Source organism: Castor canadensis, chromosome 12 (assembly GCF_047511655.1).
Source record: "Castor canadensis chromosome 12, mCasCan1.hap1v2, whole genome shotgun sequence".
In the NCBI taxonomy this organism is placed as follows: Eukaryota; Metazoa; Chordata; class Mammalia; order Rodentia; family Castoridae; genus Castor; species Castor canadensis.
In genome coordinates, this window is record NC_133397.1 from 41688946 (window position 1) to 41712887 (window position 23942).

Here is a 23942-nt window from a genome sequence, read left to right on the forward strand (position 1 = left end):
ACGCAGGAACGGGGCGGGGACGGGAGGAGGCCCTGCGCCGTGGCCGCCCCCTCCCCTCCCCCTCCTCTTCTTCCTCCCCTTCGTCCTCCTCCTCCCAGTGTGGATGGCGGCGCCTAGAGTCGGAGCCCTAGCTGTGTTGCCCGTGAGTGATCAGCCCCAGGGGACAGACAGGGAGGCTTAGGGACCCTTCTCCAGGGTGGGGGCACCTCTAGCTGAGAGTTTGCAGGGCGGGAGACGCTGGCTGATCCTGGGACTCGGGCATCTTCGGGGCTCGCTCTGCGCGCCTCTGTGTTGCGCCGAGGTTTCCCCTGCACCCCCGCTCGCGGCTCCAGAGGCGACCCAGGACCCGCGAGGGGGTGAGCGGCGACCAGACTTTCCCTCCTCACCTCTGTCCCGGGGTTGCTGCTGCAACCAACTCTAAAGAAAGAAAGCCAGACTTAGTAACGTGCGCGGGGGGTGCGGGGGAGGTGGTGGTGGGGCTCGAAACCCGCGCGCCCACCCCGGGGCCCCCAGACTGGCACCGGGCCCTGGTCTGGAGCCCTCCCTGGGGGACTCTGATCCTCACCTCCAGGATCCTAGCTTTCGACCTGGCTCCTGTTCTTTGCGCTGCCCTTCTCTTCCCGCCCCCGCTTCCCCCCGCCACGCCTTACCGGGAAGCGAGTGTCCCCCAGGTTCCATCTCCAGTCTGTTGTCCCCTCTGCCAAGGGGCTCCCCTCCAAGACGGGGAACCAGGCCAAGGGGCCACAGCCGCAGGCACCGCCACACTTGTCCACATATTTCCTGCAGGAATGACATGGGTTGGGATTTGGCATTTGAACCTTGAGGATGCAGCGGGATATTAAAATATATTCCTCCTCAGGACTTTACTATTGTTGGTTTGACCCCCTCCCACCACCTTTTTTTTAAACCTGCAAGCAGTGCTTCCTTTCAATAACAACGACATTTCATGTAATTGGCATTTCTAATTCTGAGAGAAACAAATGGGAAACAATAAAAAGAAGGGGGACTAGAATGCTTGCCTAAAAAGTACTGTACTGAACCTGACCTTGGGAAAGTATACTTGAGCCCATCCGAAACTGTTTTGCTAGGAGAAAGAAGTTGGCTGTAGCTTGTTTTTAGGCTACTGCAAACAAGCTTTTTCAGCCTCCCGGGCTAAAAGTTTTGATCTGCCAGACACTCACTGGCAGGGCAGCACATTCCCAGCCTGGCCTGGCCTGCCCTGCCCTGCCTGTTTGCAGGTCTCCCCCACTCCATCTTGTTCTCCCACCTTACTCCCCCTCCATCCCCCCCTTCTCATAAATAGGAATTGTGTGAGTTGTGCAAACAAGGCAGTGGAAGAGGCTAAAGTGAGCAGGACCAAAAAGAGAAAACAGCCTCTCTTATTTTAAGCCTGAGGCTGTGGCTTCAACTGAACTCTGATTGGGTGGATGGAATGTTCGGTTCATTTGTGTGGTTTTATGTCAGTTCTTATTATGGTTGAATCAGTGTTTCCATGACAGAGTCCTTTCTCTTGGTGCTTAGAGGAAGCCTATTAATTCTCTTATGGGACTGGACAGATTGAGTCTGGAATCTGGAGGGTTTCTTTTTAGGGATCGATTTGGGTGATATTGCAAACCTGCCCACACAGAATCAGAAGCACTGGGAACAAGCAGCCTGAGCTGCATTCACTTCCCACATGACTTGGAAAGCTGTGGGGAGGTTGAACTTCTGTTGTTTGTAAGGACACACTTGTCAAGAATTTATCCCCCTTCCTATACAAACAATAAATGTGATTTTAAACTGGCTAAAACAGGTCAAGGTAGTGAGCCATTTGGAAAAACATTTTTTAAAAAATGAGTTTCACTAGAAATAAGAGTTTATTCTAAAAAGGATTTAATTCACTTCTGTCCATTACTCAGTTTGACAGCTTTGCATTAGTATGGATCAGTAAGTGTTTACTGTGGTCTCAAAGTGTCCTTGATAAGAAAATGTTATGACCTCATTCAGAAGGAAAGCCCATAAGTTTTGAACTTGTTTGGCCCCAGTTGCTTAGGAAAACAATGTAGTGTGATAAGAATCTTCAGTCTCTTCCTCTTCCTGAGAATTTTTAACTGTGCATCAGATGCCTGGAAGTCACCTTTAAATTGGAGAAAAACTTCTCTGTCTTGTTCAGCTCTTGCATCCCTTGGGGAAGGAATCTTGTTAAACTGGGCAGTTTGCTCAGGTAGTAGGCTGCTTTGGATGCTGGGGATGTCATGAAGGTCACCAAGGGGTCTCTGACCTAAGGAGCAAGTAGACTGGATGGTGAAGTAGACGCTACATCCCCAAATAGCCAGTAGAAAGTCTGCTGTTGGATGAGTAGGAAGTACCTGAAGTATGGGACCTACAGAGAAGGAGTAGGGCAGAAGTAAATAGCTCAAAGGAATTCCATGTGACCTTTAAACACCATGTTGTACAAGAATACTGAATTACATTGGTCTTGCTTAGGGTATGGGTGTGAATTTCGGAAGCAAATTCCAGATTAGAAAGCAATATAATTTTACTCTTTGAAAATACATCCAAAGTACTGGAATTACATGCATTGAAACAGATGATAGGATTATAGATGCTCTGAATTTTCTCTGTGCTTGCCTGTATTTCTCAACATTGTTTTACAATAATAATAGTTTACCTTGAGTATTTGGAGTGCTTGTGGGATTTCATTTAAATACCTTCCTTTATGGAGATTCCAAAACCAGGATCAGAGGGATTTCTTGCCCAAGGCCACACCATCACTAAGAGCAGGAATCAAATCTTGAATTCAGGGCAGTGGCCAAAGTGTATGTGTCTCAGTCAGCACTTCCCACTATCACTGCGAATGCATTATCAACATAATTGTCATTATTATTTTATTTTCATTAATTTTCCTTATTTTAGTTATAAGGGAAAAGTTGATAGAAAAGGGAAGGGAAATATTTCATCCCTTAAGAAGAACTAGTATTTTTCCAGGCATGGTCATGCATGTCTTTAATCTTAGCACTGAGAGTCAGGATTTTGACTCAGCCTGGGCTTCATGGTGAGAGCTTGTCTTAAAAAAACAAACAAAACCCTAATATTTTATTAACTATAAAATGCCTCTGGCTTCCCATCTCTCTCCTCTGCCACTGTCACTTCTCTTTGGAAGTCTTTGTGACTTTACTCCAGACTAAGTCAGAGACAGCTCACCTTTCTTTGGAAACCAGCTCTAGCCATGAGAAGTGTCCAGAATTCCATGGAGGCTCAGTAGGCAGTCTGGACTTCCAGGAGCCCCATGGGATTATGGAGCAGTCCCAGTACAAGGCAAGATTTTAAAAGTAGATCAGGCAAATTATGCCTTCAGAGCTCTGCCAATATAGGCTATTACTGTCTTTCTCACTCAGGTGAGTGTGACGGGTAGAAAGACTGAGGAAGCGCCCAGGGTCCCTTCTACCTGCATGCTACATGGAATGTCAGGGTAGGTCAAGGATTTACCACAGAGCAAGAAAGGGAAGAAGTTTCCTGATGCTTATTACTATGAAAACACAATAACAAAGTACAATTTTTTGGTGGGGGGAGCCTGGCTCTGTGGGTGACCCCGTATATTGGCAAGATTGGCTGATTTAGAGGAGATAGAACTATTCAGTGTAATTCTGGGGATAGTTCTGGGAAGAAATGCCGGAATCCTATAGTACTGCGCCCTCCAGGGCAGTCAGGCCCTGGAGATCACTTACCTGTTCTGTTTGTGGAATCTACCTAAAGTTCCCCACAAGGATTAGCTTTCCTAAAACACCAGGTCAGTCTCCTTAAGAGGAAGCTTTGTCTCTGCTTTTCTCAAGCAAGGGATTTCTGGAAGGCTGAGGGTTCTAAATGATACTCACCTGCTTGCCAGAGGGGGGGAAATTTGTAAGATAAAGGTCAAGGATCTCTTTCCAAATTATTATACTCACTGTCTCTGATCTTGGTTCATTTAACCATAGGAGAAACTTCTAACTTCTTTCTGGTCTGAGTGGTAAGAATAACCCTGTGAGCAACTTGTCTATTCTGTTTTATGGATGCTGTGAATCTGCATTAACTGGTAGTGTTTTTTTTTTTTTTCCTCCCTCATTTGGCCAAACAAGCTCAGAGCCAATTTAGCAGCCCACTTTGGGTGTACGTGTATTTGTGTGTGTTATATGTATATTTTATGGCCTTTGTTTAATTTTATTTATTTAATTATTTATTTTCAGTACTGGGGATTAAACCCAGAGCCCTGCATATTCTAGGCAAGAGCTCTACCACTTGAGCCACACCTCCAGTCCTTTTGTTTGTATTTTTCTTTTCTTCTTTTTGGCGGCCACTAGGGTTTGAACTCAGGGCTTCATGCTTGCTAGGCAGGTGCTGTTACTACTTGAGTCACTCCACCAGCCCTTTTTTTTTGTTTTAGGATTTTTTTGAGTTAGGGTCTTTAATCTATTTCCCTGGGGCTGGCATCGAACCACGATCCTCCAGATCTCTGCCTCCTGAGTAGCTAGGATTACAGGCGTGAGCCACTGGCACCCAGTTGTATTTTTCATTTTTGAGGAAAAGTCTTGGGGCTTCAGGCTTGCTAAGCAGGCACTGTACTACTTAAGTCACTCTACAAGCCCTCATTTTTGAGACAAAGTCTTGTTAATTTTGCCTGGGGGGCTCATACTTGCAGTCGCCTGCCTCTGCCTCCTGAGTAGCTCCGATTAAAGGTTGTACACCACCATGCCTAGCTATGGCCTTTTATTTTTGACAATGAATGACATACACCTTGTATTTCTTATGTATTCTTGCTTGTGGTCCCATTTGCCTCATCTGTCTTATATTGCACTATTTATTCAGTGCATTTTGGGGGTTGTCACTTCTGACACCCTACTCCTTTCTTCTGTTTTTCTTAATGTCAGTGTAAATATAGAAGTTCTTTTATGCAGGGTCTTTGGTAAATAAGTATATTTGTTCCTGAAGATGTCTTTACTTTGCTCGTACTCAGAAATGACAGTTTGGCTTTGTGTAGAATTTTAAACAAAATTATTTCCCCTTAGTACTTGGAAGACAACTTGTGCTGTTGTCTTCCCATGTTTATTGCTACTACTGAGAAGTCTGATGACAAATGATTCTCATTTCATTATAAAATAATTTGTCTTCTCCCTGGTAGCTTTCAGGGTTTGTCTAAAGTATTCTACCAGTACATCTAGGTGTGGACTTAGAAAATTTTACCTTACCCAGCAGTCAGTGAGCATTTGATATTTCCTGGCTGAGTGACCTTGGGCACTTCTCTCAGTTTCCCCATATCTAAAATAGAAATAATAATGACATCTACTTCAAGGATAGTTGTGGGAGATAATGCATGAAAATGGCAGAATAATCCCTGCTATATAAGGAAGCACAAATAATTGCTAGGTATTGTTATTACTATTTTATTTTTAAAGGATTTCTTGGCCTTTTTGCTTCTTATTAGTTTATGTAAATACTAGTTTGTATAGTCTCACATACACATACAAAATCCTGTTGATAATTTTACTGAAAATATATTCAATTTATACTGCCATCTCTACAGTCTTCCTATCTCCCTTTATTCAGGTAAATGATGACTGGTGATTTCTCCTCTAAGTGTTTAATACAATTTTTGCTGTAGTTATTTCCTATAGATTTTGTTGATATTTTAAATAAAATTGTCTTTTCCATTCCTTATGACTCCTATTTATTTTTTCTTGTCTTATTGCATTGGGTACGACCTCTGTTACAATGTTTAATAGTAACAGTGATGGGGAGGGCACCTTTATAGTCTTACTGTCTTTAATGTATGGCTAAAGTTTCTCCATTAAGCATGACTTTTGCTTAAGGTTTCTGTAGATATTCTTTGTTAAATTAAAGATGTTTCTTCTATTCTTGATATTTTTAAACAACTTAAAAATTAATGACTTATTAGTAATGTTTTAATGCCTTTTTGTATGTTATATGAAATGATCATATATTTTTATTTCTTGATATAATATGACAAATATGAGTACATTTAAATATATTAAAACATTAGCATATATACATATACAGATAGAAATCTTTTATTCTGTAGGATATCATTTGCTTGCATTGTATGCTTTCAAGATTTATTAACAGGAAGTTATTTTCAGTTGTCTTTCATGGTTTTATAACTTTACATTCTTAATGCTTATTTGTGCCAGCTCTCTTTTTCTTAATTAACAGAGATTAGTCTTTTCAAGTAACAACTTTTTTTATCCATATATTTTTTCTTTCACTTTTTCCTCTCATCTGTATTTCTCATTTCCATTCATAGCTGTTCGTTTTGATTCCTTGCCTATTTTTTGTCTTCAGTAATTTCATGAAAGCTATAAATTCACCTGAAAGTGCTATGTTAGCCAGATCATACGAGTTTTTAGTGTGTGATGCTTTTATTATCATTTAACTCTAAATATTTTTGCTTCAGTTTTTTTTCTTTTAAGACCATGGATTTATTTAATTTTCCATTTCCAACTTAAAAAACCTTTTTTTTCTTTGCTTAAACTATTGGTTTCTAACTTAGTTACATTATGAAAATACAGCATGACTTGTACAATAGCAGTTTTTGTTATGTTTTCCTTTGTGTCTGATTACATAAACAAATTTGCCAGACAGTTTGTGCACATAAACAGGAACCTATAGTGCTAGGCACGGTGGTGGTGGCATGCCTGTAATCCTAGCACTCAGGAGGCCAAGGCAGGAGGATCATGAGATCATGAGTTCAAGGGCAGCCTAGCCCACATAGTGAGATCCTGTCTTAAACAGGAAGAAAGAAAGAGAAAAAAGAAAAAGCAAAAAAATATATATATTCTCTACTTGATAGATGCAAGATTCTATATAATTCTAATAGGTCAAATTTTCTATTCAAATCCTTCAAAAAGATTTTCAGGTGGAAAGTTTAAAAATCAAGCTATATGTAAATGCTGTTTCTAAAATACTTATTTAAAGCATTATCATTCAGAGAAGTTAATATAAAAGGACATACAAACATATGCAAGGAAAACACTAACCAAGAGAAGACATACAGAGAAATATTAATTCTCAGGCAAAACAGAATTTAGACCAAAACTATTGATAGAAACAAAGGAGGACAGTACATAACATGACGAGAGAACAGTTCACCAAGAAGAAATGATCGTGGACTTGCATAAGCACTGATGGAATCATGAGGAGAAACTGACAAATCCAAAACCACAGAGGGGGATTTTTCTATTCCTTTCTTGGAAAGTGAGGAGAACGAAGACTAGGCAGAAAGCAAGAAAGTCAGGAGAAGTTTGCAGCATGTCCGACACTCTTTTCTTAGAGAGTCTGTTTTCTCTCTTGGATCCTTTCAAGACTTTTCTTGTCTTTCTCATGTTGCCTTTCTCTGTGACGTGTCCAGGGATAGTCTGCTTTTATACATCCTCTTGGAACTTGGTGCTGTCTGAAGACTCATCCCTCTAATGTGTAAAGGTTTCTCAGTTATTTTCTATACAAATTTATTTTAGAATAATTATTTTTGAAATAATTGTTGAGCACTCAGTATGTGTCAGGAATGGTTCTAGGTGCTAGAGAAATAAGAATGACCATCAGAAACAAAACTCATACTGTCCCTCACACCCTCTCTCCCTCCATTTACAACATCCGTTAGGGAACCCACAAACCTCCTTTTATCTTCTAAGGAGAATCTCTTTCGTATTGTGTACTTCTTTATCTCTCAAGTATTCTAGGTGATATTTTCTTTCAGTTTTATCTCCAATTTATTAACATTAGTTTGTATTTAGTTTAATGTTCATCTCATCCATTTTAAAATGTAATGTCTTTTTTATTTCTAGGGTTTCTGTTACTTCATATCTGCCATTTTTGTGGTTCTGGGGTCTGAACTCTGGGCCTTGTGCTTGCCAGGCAAGCAGTCTACCACTGAGCCATGCCTCCAGCCCTCTGCCCATTTTTCAATATGATTTTTTTGTTTTATAACTCTGTATTTCTTTCATTTTAAATATACTTTAAAATTATTTATTGTCTCCTGTGTTGACTTTTTAAAATGATTTATTTTTGTCCGTGTTTTACATGTTCATCAGGCTTTGTGTTCTATAGAAATCCTGTATACCTCAGATTTTTTTTTTTTATTCGTTTATTCATATGTGCATACATTGTTTGGGCCATTTCTCCCACCTACCCCCCACCCCCTTCCTCTCCCTGATCCATCTCTACCTGACCTCTTCACTACTTCCCATATTGACCTCTGTTGTTTTAAGGTTACTGTATTAGCTCCTCTGCAGTGGGGACATCAAACACTTTAAAGTTTTGGGTTTCCTACATATTCCCATTCCTCCCGTATGTGCTCTCCCCTTAGTGTGTGACCCAAGTCCAACCACATTGCTGCATTTGCCTAGATCTAAAGTCCGCATATGAGGGAGAAATACAATTTTTGGTCTTCCAAGCCTGGCTAAACTCACTCAGGATGATGATGTTCTCCAGTCCATCCATTTATTTGTAAATGATAAGATTTCATTCTTCTTCATGACTGAGTAAAATTCCATTGTGTATAAATACCACATTTCCTTAATTCATTCATCAGTAGTGGGGCATCTTGGCTGTTTCCATAACTTGGCTATTTTGAATAGTGCTGCAATAAACATGGGTGTGCAGGTGCCTCTGGAGTAATCTGAGTCACATTCTTTTGGGTATATCCCCAGGAGTGGGATTGCTGGTTTATAAAGGCAGATCTATATTTAGATTTTTAAGAAGCCTCCAAATTTTTTTCCGGAATGGTTGCACTAGCTTGCATTCCCACCAGCAGTGTATGAGGGTTCCTTTTTCCCCACATCCTCACCAACACCTGTTGTTGTTGGTGTTTTTAATAATGGCTATTCTAACAGGGGTGAGGTGGAATCTTAGTGTGGTTTTGATTTGCATTTCCTTTATGACCAGAGATGGTGAGCATTTTTTCATGTGTGGTTTTTTTGTTTTTTGGGTTTTTTTTGGCCATTTGAATTTCTTCTTTTGAGAAAGTTGTTTTGTTCAGTTTCCCATTTCTTTATTGGTTCATTGATTTTGGGAGAGTTTAGTTTTTTGAGTTCCCTGTATATTCTGGGACTGACTATACATCAGTCCTTTGTCTGATGTGTAGCTGGCAGATATTTTCCCCCACTCTGTGGGTGGTCTCTTCAATTTAGAGACCATTTCTTTTGTTGTGCAGAAGCTTTTTAGTTTTATGAAGTCCCACTTGTCTGTACTTTCTCTTAGTTGCTGAGCTGCTGGGGTTCTATTGAGGAAGTCCTTGCCTATACCTATTAGTTTCAGAGTGTTTCTTGCTCCTTCCTGTACCAGCTTTAGAGTTTTGGGTCTGATATTGAGGTCCTTGATTCATTTTGAGTTGATACTAGTACAGGGTGATAGACATGGATCTAGTTTCAGTTTCTTGCAGATGGATAACCACTTTTCCCAACAACATTTGTTGAAGAGGCTGTCTTTTCTCCATCGTATATTTTTAGCACCTTTGTCAAAAATAAGGTGGGCATAGTTGTGTAGATTCATATACCTCAGATTGTTAACACATCCTTACTGGGTATTTTTTTTTCCCTTATTACATGCATTGCCATCAAAGTCCCTCCCTAGCCATTCAAGCCTCTAATTGCTCTGGGTTTCTTCAGGAGCCCCAGGGCTTCAGCTGCCACTCATTGATCTAATTTTGACTTTCCTCTTAATGGCTGGCACCTGGAGGCTTCTATTATGTCTACATTTTAGATATAATTTTGTTATATTTTTGTTCAGTGTTTTGAAGTGTCGGATTAATTAGTGTTTTTTTTTGAGACAGGGTATTTCTATGTAGGTTAGACTGACCTTGAACTCCCAATCTTTCTGCCTCAGCCTCCCCAGAGTTGTGGTTACAGGCATATACCATCATGCCCAGCTAGGCAGGGTAGTTCTTGTGCCAACTCAATCCATCACATTGAGTGAGATTTTTAAGTACTAAACTTAAAGGTTATTTTACTTTGTTGTATGTAGGGTAAATACATAAAGTATATTAGCATGCTAAAATGATGCTCTGTCTGCTGGGCATGCATGCTTTCTGAGTCTATCACAGTGCAGAGAGGTTTACTCTGAGTCATTGATTGAGTGGCTGGCACCATTTCTGGGAATGTTGATCACTATCAGCAGAATCTGTTTGTAGTATTTGAAGCAATCCATACAAAAATACCTTGCCCATACTCTCCCAAATATCTGTTCTTAATCTTAAGGAAACCAATCGAGCTACAGTCCTCTGCTTCTTCTCTGACCTGCACATCAACTCTAAATAATGGAAATGAAATGGACTTTGGACCCAAGCGGACCAGGGTTTTAGTGCAAGATTTGCCACAAACTAGATGCGTGGTCTTGGGCAAGTTACTTAACATTTCCAATGCTAAGTTTACTTCTCTATAAAACAGTAATCTACTTCAATAGGTTGATCTGAAACTAAGTGAGGTGATAGGAGGTAACACGGGCCAGGTGCTGGGCGTGTGTTAATGTTCACAAATGTTCTTCCAAACCAGGATTGTGCCTTAGGAGGTCTCATCAGAGAGACTTCAGGGGAGAGGCCATGGTTACACCTCCGAATGTCTCCTGTTTTCTTGACACTCAGTTTAGATTTCACTTGGATGAGTTTCTTTTGTTTTGCCATGTAGAGACCCTTACAGATTATTTCGGGAGCTTTCTATGGAATAATGGTGTTGTTATTAACACCTCCCTTGACCAGAAACATCTCTTCACTTTATTTGTTGGTATGTTTGTCTTACAAGGAAAAACCCCATTAATTTCGCTATTGAAGTTAACATTGTAAATGTACAACCCTCAGAGAGAGTATGTTAAGTACTAATATAAGATGTCACTTTTGAGCCTTGGTTTTCCCAGGAGGAATCATGAAGGGCCTGAGCCTTTGAAGAGTAGGTGGGGCACAGGGTCAACAAAGATGACATAACCATAGGAGGAAAAAGAATTGAAGGTGATCCTTGAGAATTTCACAAGACCTAAAATGTGCTATGTTACAATCATTTATCTGAGTCTTGTGGCATCTGTCTTAGGCTCAGAGACTGGTGATTTTTCTAAGACTGTTATCAGAAATTATGAGTGATGATAGCTATGACTATTCTCTAGCAGAGAAAAAAAAGAGTATCATGAAAACAAAGCATAATTAGAATTACGGATATTCCTCTATATAAATATCTGTGTTCAGAGCACAAAAATAGCTTTTTCATTGCAGAGCTAAGCCATGGAAACAGCATAAGAATCTAATTTAAAACAGCCATGACCCAGAAATTCAGAGACAGGCCTGACACATTGGCCTCTGTTCATCCCTTTGAACATTTTTTCCTAGCTCCTGGTAACTCAAATTCTGGGCCAATTTGAAGGGTTTGGAAGATGGTAATTCATCTTCCAAACCTTATTTTCATTGGCCTCAGTTTAGCATTAATATAAACAGAGAGAAATGTTTTAATCTCAAATCTTTACACCCGAAACCCTCCCTTAGTGCAGCTCCAGACCTGTTGCTCGTTTGTGGCTTGACACAGACCTTGTAAATTTTATGAAAATCCCAGTGCCTCTGTTAGTCATGGCTTCAGTGGAAGGCACCCCGTCAGGGTCATCCTAAAAGTAGCACACTGGTGGTCGGGTGCTTCTGATTATCAGAAAAATCATCTTGCAAAAAAAAAAAAAAATGATTGGGCTTTCCTGGGAATTCATTGATGATGCGAGGATCCTGCAGTTCCAAGAAGCCTAAGAAGCATCTGGATCAGTGTTTTCCTTCAGCCAGAAAAGAAATTGGTCTGGGTGGGAATGTAGTTCCATGGTAGAGCCCTTAGCATGTGCAAGGCCCTGGTTTGGTCTCCAGCCCCTCAAGAAGACAAAAGAAAAAAAAATATTTTCAGCTTCTGACATCATCCTCTTTATCACTCATTTTTTGGCTATAAACTCCAAGAGAGATTGTCTCTGTACATGCTTGATGGGGTTCAGCCAGCTTTAAACCACCCTCTGCTTGTCAGGATCTGCCTCCTCACCCAAATAGCCCTCTCTCCTGCCAGATGTTCGTACTTAACTGCTCACACATGCCCATCCACGTGTGCCAACCCTGCTTCACTGTTATCACTCATGGCTTGCTTGTTGTCTCTTTGTCCAGGCGGGGTGAAGTTCCCTGATTCTCACAGTGGCGCTTTGGGCTGTGTGCAATGCACTCTCCAAAGAGACAGACAGCATCTCCCCATCTGAGACAGGGACTGGATTCCATGGTTGGTGTCCTGACTTGCTTGTGTGCTTCAATCTCCCTCCCAGTGGCTCACGTTCCCTCCTGGAACATTTCTGTTTGTCTTGTTTCTGATGTTGCCTCGCTGGGACTTGACTTCTCTGTGTGTCCTGGACCCTGCCGTTATTTTATTTAGCATGTCTCCACCTCCACACCTTTTGGTATCTGTAGTTATGTGTTCAATCATTCCATGTGTTCACCACTGAACAGCTGCCCTGTTTCAGGGTCCTGCGTCTTACAATTGATGGCGCTGTCTGGGGCCAACCCAGGTAAGTCACTGTGGAGAACAGTGAGGGTAATGTGGTTCTGTAACCCTTTGGAGAAATTGCTCCATGCCCTGATTGATGCACATGAAAAACAGTTTCTTCTCCCCTCTTACAGTTCAGGCTTTAAAGATCAGTGTGTGGGGGCAGGAACCATCGGGCACAACCCTGGCCTCTCACCTGATTCTGCCGTGGCCTCCTGCCCACTCTTCCTGCCTTTGGCCTGGCCACCCTCTACTCTGTCCTCCTCTCTGTCAGAGCTCAATTTCCAAAATTCTAATTGAATCATGTTTATTCATTCTTTAAATTTTCCCTTAATCCTCACTGCATTTGGGAAAAATCAAACTGGTTAGTATGATACAGAATGGCTTCCATGACCTTCCTTACATGTCTGCTTCTCTCTGCCACACCTCCATTACCTCCTGCTCCAGCTGTACCTGTCTCCCTGCGGGAAAGGCTCTCTCATTCTGCTCTGTCTGATCAGTTGAGACCAACTTTCACTATTCAGCTCGGAGACCTGCTCTTCCTGCAAGAATAGGCCTTATAACCTCCTAGGACCAGCATCTTCAATCCCCCCACTCCAATTATGGGCATTTACCACCAGCACTCCTGCCAATCTTGAGTGGGCATCTGGGTTTGGGTTCCCACAGAACCCTGCAATTGGCTTTATTGCATTAACAGAGCATTTAAGAATTCCCTTTACTGAGAGAGAATGCCCTGAAGTGTGCAATGTGACTTTTTACTTGCAGCAGTGTGCAGCATAGTTTTAAAAGTACTTAGTTATCATCGTTGAGTGAATGCATGCATGCATGGGAGAGTTAATGCATACACACACACACACACACACACACACACACACACACACAAACGACACAAATCCCTAATGAAAACTTACTTTAAATCTTATCAAGAATATTTGCAAAGCACAAAGTTGGTGCTGATTGGATTTCTATAGAGTCAAAGAAAGAACGAATGCACATGCACACAGACTAGAGAAAATTTGCTCAAAATATGCCCAAAAGAGAGGTAGCCTTAACTGAACCAAAAGAATGGGGCTGGAAAATAAGATTAGAGTTCATATTTATCTTTTCAGTTGGGTTACGCTGAGTAAGTCATTTTACCTCTCTGGATTTCCTTTTCCCCATCTTTCAAATGAAATGCTAGAAATGATAATCTTTAATGCCTGTCAAATATCCTAGTGTTAATCATTATTAGACCTAAAGATAAGCAACCAGCTGCTTTTTGTTAGGTGGAATGAATTTGGGACTGTCACTTTTGACTTCATCATGGTGCATGTCATGACAAGCCCTCAACACTAGGCAGAGTAGCAAAACTGAGACCAACATGGACCAGCGTTTGCCTAAATTGAGGCAGGAGGCCAAGACCTAGCTGTAAAGCAAACACAGAGCTAGCAGGCAGGCTCTTGATGAGATGCCCTGGGCAAAGCAGAGGCAGCAGTCAATGTCTGGTGGCAATCTGGGGTGAAAGCTGACTGAGATCATCTGGAAACAGCATGGAAGGGGGCTGTGCAGAGTGCTTTCAAGGACTGGCTGAAAATGTGTCCTGCTCTCAGCAAAGTGTGGGCAGACCCAGTGCAAGTCACCAGCAGCAGCTGCCTCAAGCTTGCTGAAGGATGGGGAGGAATAAGTGTTTAGACTTAGTCCCCCAGAGCATAGACACAGACTCGAGGAGGTTAATTTGGGGCTAATGGGGGTGAAAAGAGTTTAATCCTGTCTAAATGAGAATGAGATGAACTCACTTACAAACTAATGAGGTCTCCATCACTGGAAGTTTATGCAGCCACTGGATAATTCTTCAGCAAGGATGCTGCATTAAAATTCCTGAATTACTAAAGTTGGATTAAATGATGTTTAAGGGTTTTCTTATTTATTTTTTTATTTTTTACCCTGGGCTCTAGGACAGCCTTTGCTTCTCAGGTCCTCAGCAGATCTTGTCTAGGTAAACACTTTTGGATCTATGGCCCTTCCTTTTGTGATGTGATTTCAGTGCACTTGCCATCCTGGTGACCAGCCTTTGGGACCTCTTTGAAAGTTGTCCTGAAAGTGGAGCTCTCTGGATTGGACCTTGTATGCCAAGATGTGACCTGGCCAGAGCCTCTGTAGGGACTTTACACAATTTGTACAGGCAGGGGATGTATTACTTCATCTGTCTGGCTACTCTGGACTGAGTATAAAAGCAAATAGCAGTGAGCCAGGCTTCTCCTGTTCCAGGCTCATGGCACCTCCAGTGATGGAAGACTTCATTTCCTTCCATCCCACTTTGCTCTGCTGAAGCAAATCTTGGCTGAGTTAAATCTAACCTAGACACTGACTCTCAGGCTTGTGAGACTCTTTCTGTACTGGAAACTTCTCCAGCATCTCTGCCTGCTTTCCCTTTTTATTTATTTCTTTTCCCTTTCATTTTTCTTGTCATCTCCTCTTTCTCAGCTCTCCATGCCCACTATGTACTCCAACATTTCTCCTTGTGCAATGTTTTCTTTTCACATTCTTTGCCCTCCTGGTGTCCTGTTGAATAGGAATGTGAGTGGCTTGTGAGCTCCATTGTGCACATGAAGAAAAATGTCCAGAGCGGCTAAGCTCTGCTCTTCAGTTACTGGCAGACCCCGTTTCCTGACTTCCCTCTCAGCCTGTGTCCTGGAGATCACACTGCATTTGCTAACAGCACTGGAGTCACACAGAGCATCAAGCTTTTCTCTGTGTGTGTTCATTGTACCGAAAGAATTTGCCCAGGAAACAATCCCAGGCCTCGAGAGAGCACAGTCTGAGACCACACTGAAGTCCACTAACCAGAATAGCAGGAGCAATAACATGAACCAAGTGCTTCATAGTTTCCAAAGAAACTTTCAAGCCCTTCACCTTATATGATGCTCTTCCAAAGTCCCGCGAGGTGGAAGAGCATGCTTGAGCCTCATTTTGCAATCTAGACCCAAGCTGGGTGGAGGAAGCCCCGAGCAGAGATGCTCGCTCCTGATCCACAAACCTTCCCTGTGGCCATGCTTCTGGAAAACTAGAAAAGAGAATGAGTTGTTTCCCTCTTGTGTCAAAGGCAGTGTGGACCCCGGGGGCAGACCTCAGGTCTGGGTTTCACAGTTGGCAGCTGAGTGTGTGTAGGGGGTTTAGAGGTGGGATCTAGGTCAGGGGGTGAGGAGGGGTGGTGAGGCAGGGTCCGGTCCTTGAGGCCAAGCCAGCTCTGGCTGAATGGGTTGAGAAGACAAAAGCCCAGACTGGAGGGAAGAGTGCAGGCCTGGATGTCAGTTGTTAGGATGTGGGTGAGCTGGGCAGTGGCCCCCTGTAGTGAGGTGGTTGTGATCTGGTAGAGGCTCTTAACTGGGAATTCTGAAGTGAGAAGAGAGACCTGCTCTCACCTAATGGGAGTCTCATTATCATTTTAGGTTAGGCTAATTATTTAGCAGGTATCAGCAAGCACCCACTGAACATAAATAAGTCTCTAATGTATTTATAGTGTTTTCTTAGGAGTAAAAAAATACATGCACAGTAGAACCCTTTGGGTTCTGCATCTGTGGATTCAATGAATAAGGAATTCCTGGCCAGTCCCCAACTGTACCTACTCTGAGGTTTATTGCCTGTTGCTCTGTTTTTGCCAGGCTTACCAGGCCCTGACATCTGCCTTGGGACCGTGCTTTGCTGTCCCATGGATGCACTGCCCACTGCTGCAATTATCTATAGCTACAGAGCAACAGTTAAAAAGCATAGAGGTTTTCATCAGTGGATGGATTAACAAGATGTGGTATATTCATACAATGGAGTATTATTCAGCCTTAAAAAGAGATGAAATTTTGGCATGTGTTGACATGGATGAACCTTGAAGACATGCTAAGTACAATAATCCAGACACAAAAGGGCAAATGCTGTAGGACTCCCCTTAGATGAGATCAAATTCAAGAGACAGAAAGTGGAGTGGCGATTGTAGGGGATGGGACGTTATTGTTTCATGGGTACAGAATTGCAGTTTAGGAAGATAATATTTTGGAAGGTGGTGGTGATGGTGGTACAACAACGTGTACAGAGCCTGGCTATGTAGCTCAGGCTGGCCTGAAACTTGCAATCTTCCTGCCTCTGTCTCCTGAGTGTTTTGGTTATAGGTGTGCACCACCATACCCGGCTATGAATGTTCTTAAAATCACTGAAGATACACATTTAAAAATGGCTAAAAGGACAAATTTTTTGTGTATTTTACCATCACAAAACATGTAGAGGCTTAAAACCACACTTACTGTTCTGTTTCTTGTCTGTGGATGCCCAGCTGGGTGGTTCCTGTTGTGACTTTTCCTGCAGTTGCAGGTGGATGGAGATGGGGACCAGAATCACTGCAGGCTCACGTGGCTGCACGTCTGAGATGCTGCCCTGATGACACCGCTGAACGTGACTTCTTTGTCTGGAAGAATAGTCTGGGCTTTCTCATGGTGTCACAGGGCTTGGGTAGCAGAGAAGGGACACATCTGTGGGAGTTCAGTCACTTACCCTAAGTTGTTCGCATCAGTCACAGCAGTGACAGGACTCATCCAGATCCAAGGAAGGGGACACAGAGCCCCTCCTGCTGGAGGAGGTTGAGGTGACATTTCAGAAGAGCAGGCATGGGAGAGATGGTTGTGGCCTGTAATATTTGGAAGCCTCTAGCCTGCAGGGTGGAGTTCTGAAGAGTGCATACAGAAAGGGACTTTGGCAGCACCACTTCCTGCAGACTCCTTGGGGGGAATGAATCCTCATAGACTGTTGGAGGTTAGAGGGTGTTGATAGTCACTTGCTAGCAGTGAGCCAGAGAGAGGCAGAGCTGGAACAGAACCTCCATGTACTGGCTGACTGGCTCCCAGGCCCATTAGACATCTCACCCAGGGACCTCCATGTGCTGTGAGCTAGGGAACAATCACTGGTGAAGAGAGGGATGTGGGAAGACAGCAGAGATGGGGGATGGAGGCTGAGCAGTGGGAAGCAGCCAGCACCTTAGAGCCTGGTGAACCTGGCTCTGCTGGGCTGGATCTGTAGGAACCTGTGGGCCTTGCTGGGCAGAGTGTCTGTGCCTGGCGTGGTCTCAGAACAGTCTTCCTGAGGAGTCTTCTCCTCAGAGTCCAGAGAAGGTCAGTCTGCCACGTGACCAAGCATCTCAGGTTGAGAATCAGAGTTCTGTAAGTTAGAAAGAGGCCAATGCTCAGTGTTTGTCACTGTTTCCAATCAGACTTAAATTCTGATATGTATGATACATATTCATACACATACACATTTTGGAAGTCCATGAGAGGGAGAGGATAGAAACATGCTTTTGTTCTCTGAAACTCCATAGATCGAGCCTCTGTATCCACAGTATGTGGGCATTTCTGGGTGAGCTTGGTGGTCAACAACCAGGACCAGTCGTAGATAAACAAAACGCCATTGGTGGTGGTGGTGGTGGGCGGGGCATATGCACAGCCCCGATCACCTCTCACCCGCCATAGTGATAATCAATGGATTTTGTGTCTGCTTATTGGTGTGAATAAGACCAGGTGGGAGAATTTCTTTCACAACGCTGTTAACTGGCACATGACTCAAATCAATAGAAACACAAGCAGAGTTCAATCATGAACGGCTGATTTGCTGCCCATGTCTCTACTCACACAGAAGTTCCCTCCCCTCAGCCCTGATGTCTGTGATGCTTGTCCCATCCCAGCCTCCCAGTGGGGTTTAGTGGAGGAAGATGAGTGAGCACATTTTCTTTCGTTTCTTGTTTTCTTTGGCCTTTCCTATCAGGTCATCAGTATCTTAGCAGGAATCTGTAGGAATGACAGTTTCTGTTGGGATCTCCCCCACTTACTGCCATTTCACAGACGTTGCTTTATTTAGTGTGTGCAAGAACCTCTTAAAGTAACTGCCTCAGTCCATTTGGACTCCTGTAACAAAAGATCTTAGACCTGGCGGCCCACGAACAACAGAAATGTATTGTTCATAGTTTTGGAGTCTGGGAAGCCCAAGATCAAAGTGGATTTGATGTCTGGTGAGGGCTTGCTCTGCTTCATAAACGACACTTTCTCACTGTGTCCTCACAGAGTAGATGTGAGCAAGTTTTTCTAAGAGTTCAAATTCCATTCACAAGGGAGGAGCCCTCATGACCTAATCACCTCCCAATGGCCCCACCTCCTAACCTCTTAATTCGATCACATTGGGGATTGAGTTTCAACAGACGCATTTTGGGAGGAGATACATATTCACTCCCGAATAGTAACTAATGTTGTCCCTACTTCATACCTGAGGAAACCAAAGCTCAGGGAATCAAATTAACTTGCTCCTTGTCGTACAGCTAGGCAGTGGCAGGGCTGGGATTCAGACTCTTGCTTTCCTGACCATACCTCTGGGCCTCTCATCTCTGTGGCTTCCAAGATGCTCAGCAAAGAGTGGAGTATGTGGGAGATTCTCTGTACCTGAAGGAAGACACAGGGCATGGGTGGTGCGAGAATTTGCACCAGCATGTTTGGCTGACATTCCCCAAAGCCCAGCACCCAAGGATGGTGCTCCTACATGACTCCCTGCAAAGGTGGTCCTGCACTCATACAGTTCATTCCAGTCTGCAGCTTGTTCAGTGTGTGGGAAGGAATTTGATTTTTAGAGCATTAAATATCCTTTCTGGGCCATTTAGCTACTTGTGTTCTCTTAAAACACTAACAATTACATGGTAATTAAAATAAATTATTTGGCCATTTTTCGTAGCAAAGTGATTGATTTGGGTTATACACTAAATATTTAAGTCTGGAGAAAGATCCTCTTTGTAGTTTTTTGAACTTCCAAGACTTCCTGCTTATCTTCAGGAGGGAGGGGGGAACAGGGGAGTGGAGGGGAGGAGATTTGCATATTTATGATGTGTGATCTGAACCAAAACACTTTCAGCTATCTTTATCACGTATGATGATTTTTATAATGGTTTCCTTGGAGAATTTGGAATTAAAATCCCGGAGGCACCATTTAGTAACCACAGGACTCTGCACCCCAGCTCAACCCCCGGAGCCCTTAGGGGGATTACACCCTTTCTCACTTCTCTCTGAGTGCCTTGCTCTTTCCACTGGAGAACCCACGGAACACAAATGCCAGAAGGTGGTCCTGAAAGCAGGCCTTGTTTGAGGGCGCTGGCCCTAATGAAGGGTTGCTTGTTTGCCTCCTTCTGATGGCCAGGGTTGGGCTGAATTTTCTGGAGAGTGGGCAGCCCTGGAGTTCTCTTTGTGCAGCTCCTGAGATCAGGAGGTAGGTAGGGTACAAAGAGGCAGCATTAATAGGGCCGTTGGAAACCTGCCCTCCCAGAAACCAACCTAGCCTCATGCTGCAGAGGCAGGATCTGGGTGATGGGGAGGGTTTGGGGAGCCTGGCCTCTCCAACGGGTCCCAGCACCCATCAGGGTGAGCAGGCCATCTGTTCCCTTTGCTTTTAGACTGGCAGTGTAGCCTCACCCTGCCCTCCCCACTTGTCTCCACTGACCTAATCAGAAACCCCAAAGTCTTCCTGTCTGTGTTGTCTCTGGCCTCTGCACTGGTTTGACCTTGGCCTTTCTGGGTGTGTTTCTCCTTTTCCTTTCCTCCCATCTTCTCCTCCTGCCTTCTTTTTTCTGCTATTCTAAGTGCCAAACTCCTCTTTTTTCCTTAAGTCCTATCAGTCTTAAAAAAAAAAAAAAAACCAAACAAAAGAAACCCCAACCTTTTATCTTCTCTTTGTCCTATTCATATTTCTGCGTTGGTAGTTTATGGTGAATTGGAAAGAGCATGGAATTTGGGACTTGGGGCAGAGATCAATTCTGACAGCACTACTTTTCAGTTGTGACCCCAGGCAGATTGTCTAGGCCTCTGACTCATTCTCTCCAGAATAGACCCATGTAGAGACCCATGTGCAGTGGCTCAAGTGGTAGAGCGCCTGCCTAGCAAGCATGAGGCCCTGAGTTTAAGCTCCAGTACTACACAAAATAAAACAAAAAAATCAACAAAGTAGACCCATATAGAAGGGTGGACACCAGGCTCATCACACTCCCAGCTCCCTGACTCTTGTGGAGCAAGGGTTTCTTAACTTGAACAGTACTGACATTTTGGACTTTGGATGGAATAATTTCTCTCTCTCTTTCCCCCCTCCCTCCCTCTCTCCCTTTCCATTATCCTCTCTCTCCCTCTCTCTTCCTCTCTCCCTCTGTATATGTGTGTGTGTGTATGTGTGTGTGTGTCTTTCTGTCTGTCCCTCTACATTATAGATGGTACCAGCCTCCTTGGCTCCTACCTACTAGATGCCAGTGGCACCCCACACCCCCAGCTGTGACAATCAGAACTGTCTGCAGACACTCCCAAGTGTCCCCTGGGAAGTGTACCACCCCTTATTGAGAACATCTGTATACAGTGAGGCTAAGACTTGGGTTGTAGATGACAAGTATGGACCTGGGTTTTCACATTATAACCTGTCAGTTACCAGTCACATGTAGAAAGGACTGTGTCACTTTAATCAGTTTTTTTTTTTCTGATTGTGTTTGATGTCTCCAGGTGCTGCACTGACTTGCTTGATTAAGTAGTGCTTCTCATTTCACAGTTCAATCCAGTACACGTTAGATTGTGCCTTGATTTTCTCTTGCTGGTGAATGAGAGGCTGTGCAGGGTTGGACAGAAGCCCCTAGACTCTCACTAGTGCTCTTTCAAGCATTTTTGGGCCCTCAGTTTGGAGCAAAGGCAAATGCAGATTTAAAAACTCCATGTTTTTAAGCATTTCTTCCTCTCTGAAGTAGATGTTATTTATTTTCACATTAGAGATAAGAAAATTGAGGGCAAAAGCAACTTGCCTGAGAAGAAGCAACTGTAGTGAGAAGCTAGGTGACTTTAAGCCTGTGGCACCTGACCTCTGTGTTCATCTGTCCTTGTAGGTGAGCCATTGCTGTGGCTAAAGGACAGAAGCCTGTGAAAGAGGGTCCCCTCTTTCACAGAAGTTTCAGAAGGTCAGCATTTTGCCAACCACAGGTGCTAAGGATGGAGAATAGAGCTGTAGACCAGGCAGAAGGCTGGTATGGGTCCCAGCATGAGTGCAAGGGATCCAGCTCAGGAAGGTCCCCGTTAATGTAACTTCCTGCTTCACAATTTGGACAGGCTTTGATTGTGCCACGTGCTGGTTGCTCATTTTTGCAGAGAGAACAGCCCAAGAGTTCTGTGCCAGTCACTCAAATGCAGTTGAGAGCTGGCCCTCTGTAGTGGGATACTTAGAAGGGCACCCAGAAGCCTGTGAAGGTACATGACCAGGTAGAGGGGCATGGTGGAGTAGGGATGAGGCAGATTGCAATCACATGGCCTTGGCAGAATGCACACTGGGCATCCTGCAGCATTCCAGAGCCCCATTCTTGAGGGAGGGTCTGAATCCCTCTTTATGGGTTCCATTGCTTGGCCAGGAAAGGCCAGGGTCTAAGGGTGGGAGGCTTCAGTGCTGACAGTCTGAGGGACAGTGACAGGAGCTTCTGGGTACTGCTGTTGATGCCCAGAGGATGCTCTGGGGGAGAAAACCTCTCCATGTGTTCTCTAGTCAAATGCAAGGGGTCATTCCAGCCATGGTCCATATGGAAGCTCTTTGGTCCCCTGTTTGGGAAAGTACAGGTGACAGAATCCTTTTATGAAGACTGCTGGTGTGATAGGAAAGGAGCCTGTGGCTGCTGCTTGTCTGGGAGCTATGCTAAGAACCTCCTAGCTCAAAGAAGACACTGTGGACCCAGAGCTAGTTCTTGAGGTTGTAGCAGAGAAGCTGGCAATAGAATGAAAACACTGAGGTGTCTAGAATTCAAGTGGACTGTATGTTCTCTAATTCCATGTTCCAGAATGTTCTGAGGTACATCCACCATGTGCGTTTATGAGGAGGGCTGTATCTTTCTTCCTCCTTCTAGAGTCTTGCAAGAATGTGGTATCCTCTAGACTGTGGAAAAGCTGACATGAAGGGACCTGTCCACCTTCTCCCCTTTTTTTGGTGGTAGTGGGGATCAAACTCAGGGCTTCACACTTGCTAGGTAGGCACTCTACCACTTGAGCCATACCCATAGTCCCTTTCAACCCTTTTTAACCAGGATTTCTCAAGTGTATTTGATGTTGGGTCTTTTTCCTCACAACCATTAACTTCTCCATTTTGGGAGATGCTGTCTTCAAGGACTGAATGACGTGGAAACAATAGAGATTCCTATCTTACGGTTCTGAAGGCTGGAAATCTGAATCAGGGTACCAGCATGGTTTTGGTGAGGGCTGCCTTACAGGTTGCAGAATGCTGATTTCTCATTGCACCCTCATGTGGCAGAGAGACAGTGAGCTGACTCTCTGTCCTCTTCTTAAAATCAATGGGGCTCTACCTCCATGACTTAGTCACATCTCCAAGTATTGACACAATGGGGTTAGGGTTCCAAATACGAATTTTGTGGAGACTCAAACATTCAGCCCACGAACAGGAATTCAGTCAGGCTGATTGAATTAGATCCCAAGGTAGGACAGAGGCATGGTCATAAGTTAGGTGGAATGAAGACACAGATCTGGAAATGTATTCATAACAAGCTGACCCAGTCCTTCCCCAGACTCCACTTAGGGCTCTACTTTCCTGACCAGAGAAAGTGTGTGTTCTAAAGGCTAAAGGAAGGGCAGATGGGAACGGGAGAGACTAGCCAATATGGGTACTTACTATGAGGCAATTTACATAGGAAATAAATATTCCGATTACCATTTTACAGATGAGAAAACTGAGGCTCAGAGGCCTCTGCTTAGCAAGTTTTTACAGGGTCTATAGCAATGTCATGAACAAGTATGAATAGTTTGTAAAATGTCATGGTAATAAGAATAAAATTTTAGGGATGGGGTGTAGCTGAGGGTGTTGCCTAGCATACTCAGGGCTCTGGATTTTATCCTTAGCACTGCAAACAAAATGGCTCCCCCTTCAAAAAAAAAATAAAAAATTAAAATCAGAATGGCTCCCAACTCCAAATCTTTATCCAAACACAGTTGGACATTAAGGTGGGAGAAGAGACTAATTGATAGGGAAAAGACTCTAGCATTACCTGAACTCAACTTGGATTTGTTCTGAAGTGTCTGGGAGCATGGAAGAGAGCTAGAGTTCAGTAGAGTCAGGAAGTGAACAAGTGAGAGAGGGTTAGTCCATGTGAAACCCATCTGGATATGCTCACTGGCCTTTATCAAAGTTAGCTCCCATCCTCCCACCCAGCCTGGGAGGCAGGGGCCTTGTCTCCAGGTGTTGGCTGACACAAACAGTGAAACCTTCAGGCAGCCTTGTGTTCTCCGACAGACATGGTGAGTGTCATCCTAGGGCTGTGGCCTTGAGCCATTAGAAACTGTGTTCATGTTTGTTCAAGTCTTCATAGGCCAAAGTTGTTAGACTTTTTCAAGAAGCAGGCTCTGAGCCTGCCTGGAGTTTGAGCAAAGG

At 43.6% G+C, this 23942-nt stretch overlaps 1 protein-coding gene across 2 annotated transcripts in view; it reads left to right on the plus strand.

Annotated features, from left to right (window-relative positions):
• Window positions 1–23942, plus strand: part of Ston1 (stonin 1) — a 49374-nt gene continuing 25432 nt past the window's right edge. The window contains exon 1 of one of the 2 annotated variants that reach the window (XM_020176928.2): window positions 1–142. The gene's annotated coding sequence lies outside the window, so the exon portion shown is untranslated. Of the gene's footprint in view, window positions 143–12133; window positions 12243–23942 lie in introns of those variants that run through there. The other variant, XM_074049647.1, reaches the window with a different exon arrangement.